Consider the following 13,882-nt stretch of genomic DNA (forward strand, 5'->3'; position numbering starts at 1 on the left):
CGGGCTGCCTGAGTGCACACCCCTGGAGCGAGAGTTGTTGAATCCTGGAGGCATATGCCAAGGCGCCCATCTGCACCGTTGATTCGTCATAGTGGGGGCGAGATTTGCCTTAAGGACAGCGAAGATCCTTCGTGCCTCAACTCGATAAGTGATCTAACGACTTTTGTTTATTTGTTTACACTTAATTCTGGCAGAATAGTTACTGTTGATTTCTGACTACACAAGATAGGAGATTAATTCTGTTCAAGGAATTCTCGAATCCTAAATTACGGATTTGCACATCATTTTTTCTATCAATCACAACCTTCTAAATACTCCCCCTCAAGTTGTTGTGTGATCAAACTATGTGAAGACCCAACTTGTAAACAAGATTTTGAAATTGGACTTTTAACAAGATTTTGGTGATCTAAACCCTACAATATGATCAGCATCATACAAAAGAAATTTGCATCAATCCATCTTAAACCTTTGATTCCGTTGATTTCTGCATTGTTTTATAGACCAAAAGTTAAGGGGTAGGATCACTCGCCATAGAAGACTTTTGGGGTATAATCAAGTGGTAAGCCATCTACGCCCGGGAGTTCTCAATTTATGAAAAGTAGGGCAGCTACGAGATTTCATTTGGAAGATAAAGACCAAATCTCATGTTGTGAACATAATTAGCAAAACTCCATTTTAAACGGTGTTTTTTTTTTTAAATACTCATTTTATTGGCTTGCAGTTTGACACTTTTACGGTAAAAAAAACCTGTTTCTATTTTTAGGAAAACATTTTAAACACATTAATTTAAAATGCATTTTAAACGTATTAAGTACGTTTTTTGACCAACTTTCAAACGTTTTGCTAAGTATGGTTGTGAAACATTAATTTAATGTACAATTGCACACTGGAAAGTTGTTATGAGTATCTATGACACGGGCGTCTCTACCTAGAAGACCTCTCACTTTATTGAGGGTATTGTATTAAGGATGAAAAATTATATATGGTGGCAAGCGGGGCCTAATTATTTTGGTGATCTAAACCATTCATTTGTCCGTCCCCACTGTAGATATGTTGTGCCCCAAAAATCTTAACCATTCAAGAATATTATTTCAGTCCTCCCCAAAGTTTTTAGTGCCTTGCTTTTTCCACAATGGCCGGAAAAATCCCATATCCTGTAAACGATTCAATGGGAATTTTCTGTCCGTTCATATCGAATATGGAGCCCTTGGCACTGAGTCAATTGAGACTCGGTTAAGGAAATAGAGAGCTATTTTCAATGTGTGCTTTATTGCAAAATGAATGGCTAAAAAGTTCAAAAACTGATGGCATAAAAATCTTCACAAAATAAAGGATGAGGATCATCCAATAGAGATGATTTAAGGGGGTTAGGGACCAAAAATTGAATGGCTTAGATCATCCAAATAAGTGGGCCTAATATACTTTTTCTTTACTGAGGCCCAATATACATTTTCTTTATAGAAGAGGGCAGGGCCAAGATAAGGGAGACGATAAATTCCCACCCGCTGTAGGATAATTTGTAGGATAATCGCACCCCTTGTAACGCGAATTATGGTAGATTTTAACGCTTTTTGACGTCAAATCACGTTACAGTGGTGCGAATTTATCATCACCCCCAAGATAATTTATGAGATTGTTTCACCTCTAATTAATGTGACTAAGTGCGTAGGCCCGGAAATCAGCCTTTTTTGTGAGGGCTTAGAATTAAAAGCCCGAGTCTGGTAAGTCAAGGGCGGAAAAAAAAAGGGTTTCTACATATATCCTTTTTCTTGGGAGATGATTTTTTTGCCACCCCCCACCCCCGCCAAAACCGAATTGTGGGCAGTCTTAATGCTTTTGATACATAATCCTACCGGGGCGAATTGTGGGCAGTCTTAATGCTTTTGATGCATAATCCTACCGGCGGGGGTGGGGGGGTGTGGTGGGAGGGATAATTGCCCTCTATCAGTAATATTTCAACGGTATTTAGTGATTTGATTGAGCATCGATCTTGGTCGTCCATTCAAATCAAATGAGAAATTAACTTCATTCCATCGAGATGGAATTCATTCTACACTTCGTTTTGAATTTGGGAAGGGCGGGGGGGGGGGGGGGGGGGGGGGGGGGGGTGGGCAGATAAGAATCATCAGATTGTACAATGGAACATTGAAAGCCCTCCAAATTTGATCATTCGAGCCACACCATCGATCAACAATCAATCTTGACTGTTGATTCAGATTGTGTATTTGTCTTTGTCGGATTGAACTGAATGTTGATATGCACTTTATTATGGACATGAGAATTTGATTAGAACTATCCGATTGTACCACAGAACAGTCGAAGTTCTCTAACTTGGATCTTGCAATCTCCTTTATAGGATCAAGCTGTTTTTCTGCTATCCACTTTATTATGCATGTCATAATCGGCTTGAGAATATCAGATTGTACAACAGAATAATGCGAGCTCTCCAAATTGGGTAAGATCTTTGCTAATTCATTTATTTAACTACAAGAAACAAGCTCTTTAGGGGCAAAAATAATCATCACTAAATATTTTAAAATCACCACTAAAAGGTTTTAGTGGCGACAAATTCGTCGCCACTGAGTCACCGCTATAGATGTGTCAATAAAGATAATAGTGACGACTTCATAATATCTCCACTAAATAGATATCTTTTAGTGATGACATAATGGTCATATATAGTAGTGACAAGACTTATCGCCACAAAATTGTGAAGTAGTCTTCACTAAAAGGCCTCTACTCACCACAAAAAAAAGGCCTCTACTCACCACAAAAAAAAATGGTTGAATAATCTAAAACTTGCTTTTAGTGGCAACAATTTTCGTCACTAATTATTTATTATTGGTGACAAGCATGGTCGCCACAAATTTGTGAAGAAGCCGTCATTAAAAGTCATACAGTCACCACTTAAAGAATGGCTTAAGAATCTAAACCATGTATTTAGTTACAACAAATGTCGTCGCAAATTATTCAGTATTAGTGATGACTTAAAGTTTGGCACTAATATTTAAAATTTTAGTGGCTACTAGTGCTTCTGTTCCAACATTTTAGTGATGACTATTTCTATGCTACTAAAGCCTTTAATAATAACAACAACAACAATAATTTCTCAATATTTATTAAATATTTTTTTTGAAACCTGTGAATTGTCAAGTAACTAAAATATATACAAGTCTTTGATTGTAATCACAAACAATTCAAAACACAACTAGATATTAATTGATATTAAAACATGTCTTCACATAAACAGAAATATTTATTAAACAAAACAAGCTTCCCAATACTAACACAAAAACAAAGTTCATACATTTAACCAAAAACCTAAAACAAAAAAATAGAACCCCAAGTCCAAATTGCCCTCTATCAGTAATATTTCAAAGGTATTTAGTGATTTGATCGAGCATCAATCTTGGTCGTCCATTCAAATCAAATGAGAAATTAACTTCATTCCATCGAGATGGAATTCATTCTACACTTCGTTTTGAATTTGGGAAAGGGGGGGGGGGGGGGGCAGATCAGAATCATCAGATTGTACAACGGAACATTGAAAGACCTCCAAATTTGATCATGCGAGCCACACCATCGATCAACAATCAATCTTGACTGTTGATTCATATTGTGTATTTGTCTTTGTCGGATTGAACTGAATGTTGATATGCACTTTATTATGGACATGAGAATTTGATTAGAACTATCTGATTGTACCATAGAACAGTCGAAGTTCTCTAACTTGGATCTTGCAATCTCCTTTATAGGATCAAGCTGTTTTTCTGCTATCCACTTTATTATGCATGTCATAATCGGCTTTAGAATATCAGATTGTACAACAGAATAATGCAAGCTTTCCAAATTGGGTAAGATCTTTGCTAATTCATTTATTTAACTACAAGAAACAAGCTCTTTAGTGGCAAAAATAATCATCACTAAATATTTTAAGATCACCACTAAAAGGTTTTAGTGGCGACAAATTCGTCGCCACTGAGTCACCGCTATAGATGTGTCAATAAAGATAATAGTGACGACTTCATAATATCGCCACTAAATAGATATCTTTTAGTGATGACATAATGGTCATATATAGTAGTGACAAGACTTATCACCACAAAATTGTGAAGTAGTCTTCACTAAAAGGCCTCTACTCACCACAAAAAAATGGTTGAAGAATCTAAAACTTGCCATTAGTGGCAACAATTGGCGTCACTAATTATTTATTATTGGTGACAAGAATGGTCGCCACAAAATTGTGAAGAAGCCGTCATTAAAAGTCATACAGTCACCACTTAAATAATGGCTTAAGAATCTAAACCATGTATTTAGTTACAACAAATGTCGTCGCAAATTATTCAGTATTAGTGATGACTTAAAGTTTGTCACTAATATTTAAAATTTTAGTGGCTACTAGAGCTTCTGTTCCAATACTTTAGTGGTGACTATTTCTATGCTACTAAAGCCTTTAATAATAACAACAACAATAATAATTTCTCAATATTTATTAAATATTTTTTTTAAAACCTGTGAATTATCAAGCAACTAAAATATATCAAGTCTTTGATCGTAATCACAAACAATTCAAAGCATAACTAGATATTAATTGATATTAACACATGTCTTCACATAAACAGAAATATTCATTAAACAAAACAAGCTTCCCAGTACTAACACAAAAAACAAAGTTCATACATTTAACCCAAAACCTAAAAAAAATAAAATAGAACCCCAAGTCCAAATTGCATGTAGTGCATCTCCCCCCTCAAGGAAAGCATTTTTTCTTAGGGATAGAGTAGCTCTGTCAACTCCGTCAAACTAAGTTCAATAAGCAGTCCATTGGCATCCTCTTGAAATTCTGGTTGAGCTATATAAACTGTTGAGAAAATTTGTCGAGCAATCCAATCCGATCGTGCAGAAATTTAACGGAAAAGAAAAATAATAAACAAGTTACAAGATGAACACAGATATTTTAGGTGGTTTGCCCAAGCCTACTCCACGGGCGAGAAACACGATCTTCCACCATGAGAAAAACAATATACAAGGATTACAATGGATTAATCGCAAACCCACAAACACACAACCCTTTCCTTGCTTCTCAAACCCAAGACCGTACACAAGAGATAACGAGAGAGATAAACCCGAAAAAGAACCCAAGAGAAAACCCCAAGATAAAAAACCACTTCTCCCTTTCTCTCTCTTTTTCTTCTCTCTCCTTTGGCTGCCGACACACCAAAGATGTCTTGTTTCACCGCAATCCAAGAGAACAATTCTCTTTTTATAGTTTAGTTTTCCCCAAAATCTCTATTTTTGCCTTTGCCTTCCCACCCAAGTAACCACCGTGGGTGGGAAATAGGGCAACTTTCCCAACAATCTCCACCTTGGCTTATTTCCCAGCCACCTGAAGATTTTCTATTGATGTCGCCACCGGTCTGCTATCGCAGCAAACCACCATTGGCATTTCGAAGTACCAGCTACACACCCCCGAATAACCTTGGTTCTGATTCCTCCCGATTCGATCAACATGGCCAATGCACATGTCTAGCTGCCAACCCGTTGACTCACCTAGTCAACCTTGGAGAGAGATCTCGATCCATCCTCCCCAACGCAGGTACCGTCATCCTCTCACGCTTGCCATCCTTTCCCTTCAACGCCTTAGCCAAGCCCTGTTGAACTAGGATGTCCTTCACCCTCATCTGCAATAGGGTGAAACTCCCATTTCCGTCAAATTTGTCGATGTTGAACTGAGTAGAACTTAAGTTTACCGCCATCTCAGATTACTCCGCACTTCACGGTGTAGCACTCCACCTCGAATGAGAATCTTTCTTGGACAATCTTTCTACTCCCAAAAATTGCTCTAACCGCGATCCAACCACAACACCCACGATCATTCCACCCGGCCTCGACGATCGCTCCACCTGAGCTCTGATACCACTTGTTGAGAAAATCCGCCGGGCAATCCAATCTGATTGTGCACAAATTTAACGGAAAAGAAAAATAACAAACAAGCCACAAGTTGAACACAGATATTTTACGTGGTTCGGCCAAGCCTACTCCACAGGTGAGAAACACGATCTTCCACTATGAGAAAAACAATATACAAGGATTACAATGGATTAATCGCAAACCCACAAACCCGCAACCCTTTCATTGCTTCTCAAACCCAAGACCGTACACAAGAGATAACGCGAGAGATAAACCCGAAAAAGAACCTAAGAGAAAACCCGAGATGAAAAACCTTGCTTCACCTTGCTTCCCTTTCTCTCTCTTTTTCTTCTCTCTCCTTTGGTAGCCGACACACCAAAGAGTTCTTGCTTCACTGCAACCCAAGAGAACAACAATTCTCTTTTTATAGTTTAGTTTTCCTCAAAAGCTAAAAATAGAAATCTCTATTTTTGCCTTTGCCTTCCCACCCAAGCAACCACCGTGGGTGGAAAATAAGGCAACTTTCCTAACATAAACACTTCAAGAGCAGCATCTATTCCTTCACTCATCTGTCACCAAATAAAAAATAGTATGATTAACAAGTGGAGAATCAGTAGTATTACATGCATTATAAGAGTGATGTATGACATGAAGCAAAGAGTAATAAAGTATTAATAATAAAGATGTCATTTATGGGGAACCTAATATTTTATGCACCCATAATCTAGGTGAGTAAAACAGAAGTTATTAGTAAAATGCATATGCACATAAATCAAAATAAAAAACATTAAATATTTAAAATACTTCAAGGGGTAGTACTTCCATACCATCTGGGTTTCTAATTTTTTCCTTGGATAGAGTAAGGATTAAGGAGAAACTCCAGTGTCTCTTATTATCTCTAAATGTGCTGATAGTAGAAAACTATAATAAAAGTTTGGTGATCCTCAATCTAGAATCATAGATTTACTGATTTGATTTTCAACCTAATTTAGGCAATCTATTCTACTTCCATATACACTACAAACATTGAAGCATGTCTTTCCTAGACAATGAAGAATCATGTGTGGGACTTGGTGGTGACCACAAAACTATCATTGAAGCATGATAGTAGAAAACTATCATTTCATTTCGACAAAACACTTTCTAATTTTTTACATGATAAAAGGATAGAGTAACAGAACTATTACAGCTAAAAAATGTATGAGGGAACACTTTCTAATGATCACCTTAACGAGATGAACATACTTATAAAGAAAATGAGCATCTGTTGATACTTTGGAACTAATCTAATAAAACCTTCGATCAAATCTAATCACTTGAACTTAGAACCTTATATAAATGATGATTTCTACTACATACATGTGGCACCTTAGATTTGGGCACATTGAGAATGATAGAATAAAAAATTCATTGATGAGGATATTATCAAAACTATCACGTGGTAAGACTTTAGTCAATGTGAAACTTGCAACAATGGAAAGATATACTTTTTTCTCATCGATAGGAAATTAGAAGCCTTAGACCGATTCAAGGAATATAAACTTAAAGTTGAAAACTACTATGATAGAAAGAGTAAGATTCTTGAAACTGTAAGAGGTGGTGAGTACACCTTAGACTTGTTTGATTTGTTCTCCAAGGAGCTTGGCATTATTCACCGAACCACCATGCTTTAGACTCTTCAGTAAATCGATATTGTTGAGAGGAGAAATAGACTAGATGTGAATTTGGGGGGGGGGAGAGATTCTAGTTGCGACAAATTATAACTTGAACTGAGTTCCATTGTAGACTTCTGACCTAACTCTGTACAAGTTGTAGACTAGAGGGAATCCTTATATGAATGATGTAGATTTATTAGGAAGTTTTTGACCTTGCATGAAAATAAACATACAAAGGTTTTTCTTGAAGAACCCGTCTTCGTCAGTGGAGCTAAACAATGCCCATTAGATGAAGTGAGAGGAGGAAATAATGTTCTAGAAAGGTTCTTATAGTAAGCACTAAAGTGAGGAAAGCAATAACAAAGGAAATAAACTCAAAAGAATGAAGTTGGGGAATTAGTTGAACCATTTCTGAATAGGAAGTCAAAGTGTGAACCCCAGATCCGAGAGAGAGGCGGGAGGACGTGCCCCCCCACGCTAACTCTCACTGGATCATCCACGTGAATGGAGAGCTCTACCAAGGAACTCTAGAAAGAATGTGCCCCTCACAGTATGAGTGGCGATAAAAGGTGAGATACTTCTCGATTCGGGGACTAGCCCAGATTCGAGGTGTACCTTAAACAAAGAAGAGTCGGCATCCAAGGAAGTGGGCCAATGATCCCATGCTATGCTCTGTTGCAACGGATAACCAGAGATTATAAAAGAAAGGTTCGTGCATGGTTATGAATTTGGAAGGTCTAAAGAGCACCTCGTCCGCCCAAGTGCAAGCACCTGGTCTCTTATGCCATTTATTATTGATTTTGAAGAGTTTTGGGCGAAAGTCATATGAAATAGGAACGAATATCTCCGAGAAGACGTCTATCTGATCATGCATATCTCTGAGATGAAAAATAAACACACATAAAAAGAAATGAAAGAAGTGTCGCCTAAGAATAACTAGGTTATGAGTGTCATACCTAATTGATGTCTGAGTTCTGGTGTGCAAACACATGCATGCTACAGTTAATGGTATAAGATCTGTTCATAAAAGTAAGAAAACACAGCAAAACACACAACACAATTCAATTCTATACATGACTGGACAAAATGAGTCCTAACTCTAATGCGACCTGACTCAGACCAAGATGGCCGTCCATCCCAGCTGCTCTACGTATCCCGGCCTCGGGAAGAATCGGAGTCAACGTAGTTCGATGCCCTATTCTAAACTATTATGCCTAACAATCTAGAACTGCTATCCTAGACTCGATTCTACTAGACTCGACTGATTTTTAAAGCTTTTTTGTACAATTGCTTAAATTCATGTGAGTTGTAATTTTTAGGACTCTATATGCCCTAACTAATGCAAGTTGGTTAGCCTTAAGCTAATGCAGGTGGGCCCTACATCCTATGTGTATCTAGGCTGTGCAACCTAATTAAAATCATGGTCTGACTATATGCTTCCTAGTCTAGCCATCGGTTCGACTAAGTGTCTAACCGATCAACTTGAGGCCTCCTAACTCTAGGGACACTCACGCCACGGGACACACCATATCAACAAATCAGGACAGACTCCTAACTCTAAAACACCCTAAATAGATAGGACAGACTCCTAACTCTAGGGGAAGATCTTTTTTTGAAAAAGTTTTGAAGAAGTTTTGTGTGTTTTGGAGGGCTTGAAATATTTATTTTTAAAAGTTTGGCTGGACTTGGGATGTGAATCCCAAGCTGCACTACGTACCCTGTTGAAAGGGATCAAGCCAACGTAGTTCGGAACAGCATTCCTAACTACTCTCCTAATGACTCAAGATTTTTTGAAATTTTTGGATTTTTCTGATATTTTGATGTTTTTGGAATTTTTGACACAAGAGGACAGAATCCTATCATCATAAGGGTAGGATAGACTCCTGATATCCCGCAAAGGTAGGACAGCATCCTATGCTTTACGGGGGAAAAAGACGGAATCACGACTTTGCAAGGGTTGGACAGCATCCTATATCTTGCAAGAGTGGATAAAAATCATATGATTTGATGAGAGGTTGGATAGAATCCTAACCCCTAAGATGATAGGACAGACTCCTGAAACTGAAGGACTCTCTGGCTAAGGACAGATTCCTATGCTAAAAGACTGACTCTCAAACAAATGACTCTAAGAGAAGTGCTAATGAGATATGGCATGTCTCCTAGGGATCGACTCACTAATGAGACAAAGCTTGTCTCTAAAGGGTAGAACATTCTCTATATGAGACATAGCCTGTCTCCCTAAATGGGTATGACTATCTGTTGAGACATAGCTTGTCTCCCTAAAGGGTGACTTTCTATGAGACAAAGCATGTTTCTCTAAAGAGTGTGACATTTTTTACACAAGACATAGCTTGTCTCCTAAAAGGGTTTGATTTTTTTGTTGAGACACAGCTTGTCTCTCTAAAAGGTGGACTCTAGATATCTCTTTCATTGCCCTGTCAATGAGAAGGACTTTATGTTTTAAAGGATACAAAAGACTGGGCAAGTCTTAAAAATAAATGAGGGGAGTGCTACTTGGACTAAGCGAGTCCCCTATGGATGGGCTTAGGCTAACGCCTTCATCACCCTTTGCAATGATAAACTCTAATATCTAAGGGTACACGCTACAAGTCAGTAATGGCAAAAAAAAAGCAGGTAAGACTAAGTTAGTCTAAAGAAACCTTAAACTATAACTAATCTATAATGTATGAATTTTTATCCCAAATTATTTCTTAAAACTAATTACACTTGACTGAGATAAAGTAATAAAGCTCTGTACGATCCTCAAATATTAGCGAAACTCCCAAAAGGAAATCTCCTAATCAAAATAATATTTATTCTATATGCATTTCTAAAATGACTACCACATTAAAATCCTGTCAGTATTGTCTACTATTTCCGTCCAAAAATCATCAGCTTTTGGGACCCAAGACACTGTATAACACAATGATGGTCCAGACATATCTTCAAAGCTGTACTATCATATTAACATATTCTACTTACTTTCTACATACATTTTCATTCTATAACAAAATAAGATATTTTTGATCAAAATGTCTGAAATAAAAAATGATAGCTTAAACAAACAAATACAACAGTCAATGGTTGTCATATTCAATCTATCCTTTTGGAAACAGTTAATATATTTGTCCTTAAACAACTAGAATTTGTATGGGTGTATGAAATTTACCAATGGCAAAAGCATCACATAATAAATAGATCTAATTCTTCAGATGATTCGAATATTTCTTGAAAACACTTATGGCATTTGATGAGTTAAACTAATTATAATGATGTAATTACATAAGAATAAAGCCACAACATTTTTTTTTAACGATCCTCCCAGCTCTTATAAGTTTCATGAAGAATTGATTTCAACATTAATTGATTTTGGTATTTCCAGACCACATAGAGATTTACAAGTATGATCTGAACAAAGAAAATAAAAGAGGATGACATCATTACAGTAGCTAGATGAGGCTATTCTTTCTGTTACCATTACTCTCTAGATATTTTAAAATGGGATAGAGGGTCTTCACACCTATTAGAGGGAATAGAGAACAGCCATAATATAAGTGACATTATTAAAGTCAAAATCCATCCATCACAAATCCTCCGCTGTCTCAATAAAGAAATTTTTTTTTCTAAATTAAAAGAACTGCGCTTGTCATGGCCAGATAGTTGCTTTCAGCCCACTCATATTCGTACCATCTAATGGACATCAGGACATGAGATTATGAATTTGGGGTTTAAGATATGAAGCTGATTCTTCAAAAGATCCTTCTCAAGGAGATAACTACTTATGAATTTGGGTGTCTGCTATTTTTAAAGTTAATGGACCAACCTAAATATATAAACATAGAACTAAAAAAAATATAAAGAGGGCCTCAAATTGATGTGATATAATGGATGACTACACGGTGAAAATTCAATTACCTACTCTCATATTCAAGACTTGAATACAAAGAAAATCAAGATAAGCTTGCCATGGGAAAAACCTCTATCTAGAAACACAATCTAGTCATAGGAAGGATAAAATGGCAGACAAGATTACTAATATTAGCATCTCCTCAGGTTTGAGGCAACTATCTGACTTTAGCTTTCTCATAAAAGAAAGCTGCTACCTAAGGAATTATTTGTAAAGATGATAAAATAAATAAAAAATAATAATAATAATAATAATAAAAAATATAAAATCATTTGTGAAAACAGAGGAGTAATATCATTATTGTACTGACTAGCCTTTGCACCACACTCGAACACATCTAAGGCTTCCATAACAGACTCATTTCAAGATTTTTCTTTAAAATAAATAAGAATAAAAATGAATTTCTCAGCTTTACAATTCAATTAATTTAACTTTCCTTACCTTTTTATAATCTGTATAGCACTCAAATAGCCTAGCTCTATCTAAAATTCCTCTTGCTGTATGAGTACAAAAAATCAACTATAGGCGTACATATATTCAAACTAATAAATAAGCATAGCAGTGCGCTTAACATGGGGATATATCAATTCAGCCATCATAAACAAAACTGACCAGACAAAATTCTTATGGCCCTCAATTAAGAGAAATTGAACAGGTATACAAAAGGTAAACCAAGAAACTTTTCTCAAAAAAAATTGAGATAAAATAACATAGTGCAAGTCCAAAACTCTTGAAAAATTTTCACAATAATATAAGACTAGTTTTCATCGTTGCTGCTGTACTAACCACCGAAATTATCTCGTTTCCATTAGAAATAACTCACGGAAAATCTAGTTACTAATTTCAGACTATCAACATCAATAATAGAGGGTCAAAACCTGCACTTATACATATATCTTAACAAAATGATCTTTGGAGCATTATCAGAATACATGGGGGGAATGCCTCAAATGATTTTTACAAATGATCAATTGACTTAAGCTCACACATGAAAGATAATATCTTTTATTATTTTGTGCATGCCTGAATAAACCTAAATTGCATATGTCATCCAATACAAGGTGGATCTCACTCAGCAAAGGCATGAAAATACCTCGTATCAAATAATGTTTCTACAGATAATCACTTCTAGCAACATAACAAAATCAACAAGAGAATCATTGAAATAAAAAAAAAAAAAAAAAAAAAAAAATATATATATATATATATATATATATATATATATATATATATATATTCGTTAACATACTTTCTCTTCTAAAAAAAAAATGATATATTCCACCAGATCAAAGCAAGATAATGAGATTACACTAAATATCTAGGGAAATTTTTACAAGAACACTAAAATCCTCACAAAATCTGTAAAAATCTACTATGAATATAGCATCACATCAGGGCATATACCTAAAGAATACATTTATAAAAAATCACAGCAACATCTATGAAATTTATGAGAGATAAACCTTTGCACTATTTGAGTACAAAATCAAACTATTATTTAGAGTCATTCAACCTTCAAAAATAAGCAAATCAAGATCTTAAATGAACATTTAAGAAGAACTACTTACCTGAATTAACGATGAAGCACCTTCTCTTTTCTTTTTTTAGAATCAATGTTCAAAGCTCACAGAATTTCGCCAAAAAATGCAAGAGATTGACCAATCGGATCGTGAAATGCGTAAATTGTGGAAGAAAACGATGATCTTCTTTTTCTACTGTTTAAAGAAATGAGAGTAGCAAGCTACAGAGCATGATGATCAAAACAGAGAAAATCCACCAAAAAAGTTACCGGATCTTGGTCAGAATTAGGCTAGATTCGCCGGAGAAGATAACGAACAAAGTTAGGGTTCCTAAGATCTACAAAAAGAAGAAAGTGACAAATCTAGTGTTTTAGAAGCAGATTTAATGTTTCTTGTAGAAAAACACTAAATCAAAATGGGAAAAACTGAAATTAGACCATGGATCTAAGAGAATCAAGTAGAAATAGCTTTAATCAAAGAGATCCGGTAAGAATTCCGGCAAATGTTCCGGCAAATTTCTATCAGAGAAGAAGAAATATAGCCAGGGTTTTAGAAAAACGAATTCAAGACAAAAGGAGAAAGAACAAAGTAGAGTAGATAAATTTCGGCCAAAATTTAACCGGAATCCCGCGGGAATATGATCGGAGAAGAAGAAATTTGATCGGAAAATAAGAGTTTGGGTTAGGGTTTGCAAAATCGCCTCTCTCTCTCTCTCTAATTTGGGGAAAAGCCTTGATTTTCTTTTTGATTAGGGTTTGATCTCTCCCCAAAATGAGTTTTAAAAATGGGTATTTATAGAAAAACAAGGAAGTTGATATTGGCAACCAATTGATGGGCGCACGAAAAAAAGATAAGGAGCGCCCGCCATTTTTGTCCTATTCGGCCCAGGC

At 36.0% G+C, this 13,882-nt stretch overlaps 1 long non-coding RNA gene across 1 annotated transcript; it reads right to left on the bottom strand.

Moving 5' to 3' along the window:
• Positions 1-4,555: 4,555 nt before the first annotated feature.
• Positions 4,556-13,463, bottom strand: LOC143851760 (uncharacterized). The gene is made up of 2 exons (XR_013236494.1): positions 13,041-13,463; positions 4,556-6,479 (listed from the first exon to the last, which is right to left on the bottom strand). It is a non-coding gene; the product is annotated as an uncharacterized LOC143851760 (long non-coding RNA).
• Between the last annotated feature and the right edge of the window lie 419 nt (positions 13,464-13,882).

This window comes from Tasmannia lanceolata, unplaced genomic scaffold, assembly GCF_043159265.1.
Source record: "Tasmannia lanceolata isolate RefF3 unplaced genomic scaffold, GAP_Taslan_0.1 ptg000018l, whole genome shotgun sequence".
NCBI classification, from domain to species: domain Eukaryota; kingdom Viridiplantae; phylum Streptophyta; class Magnoliopsida; order Canellales; family Winteraceae; genus Tasmannia; species Tasmannia lanceolata.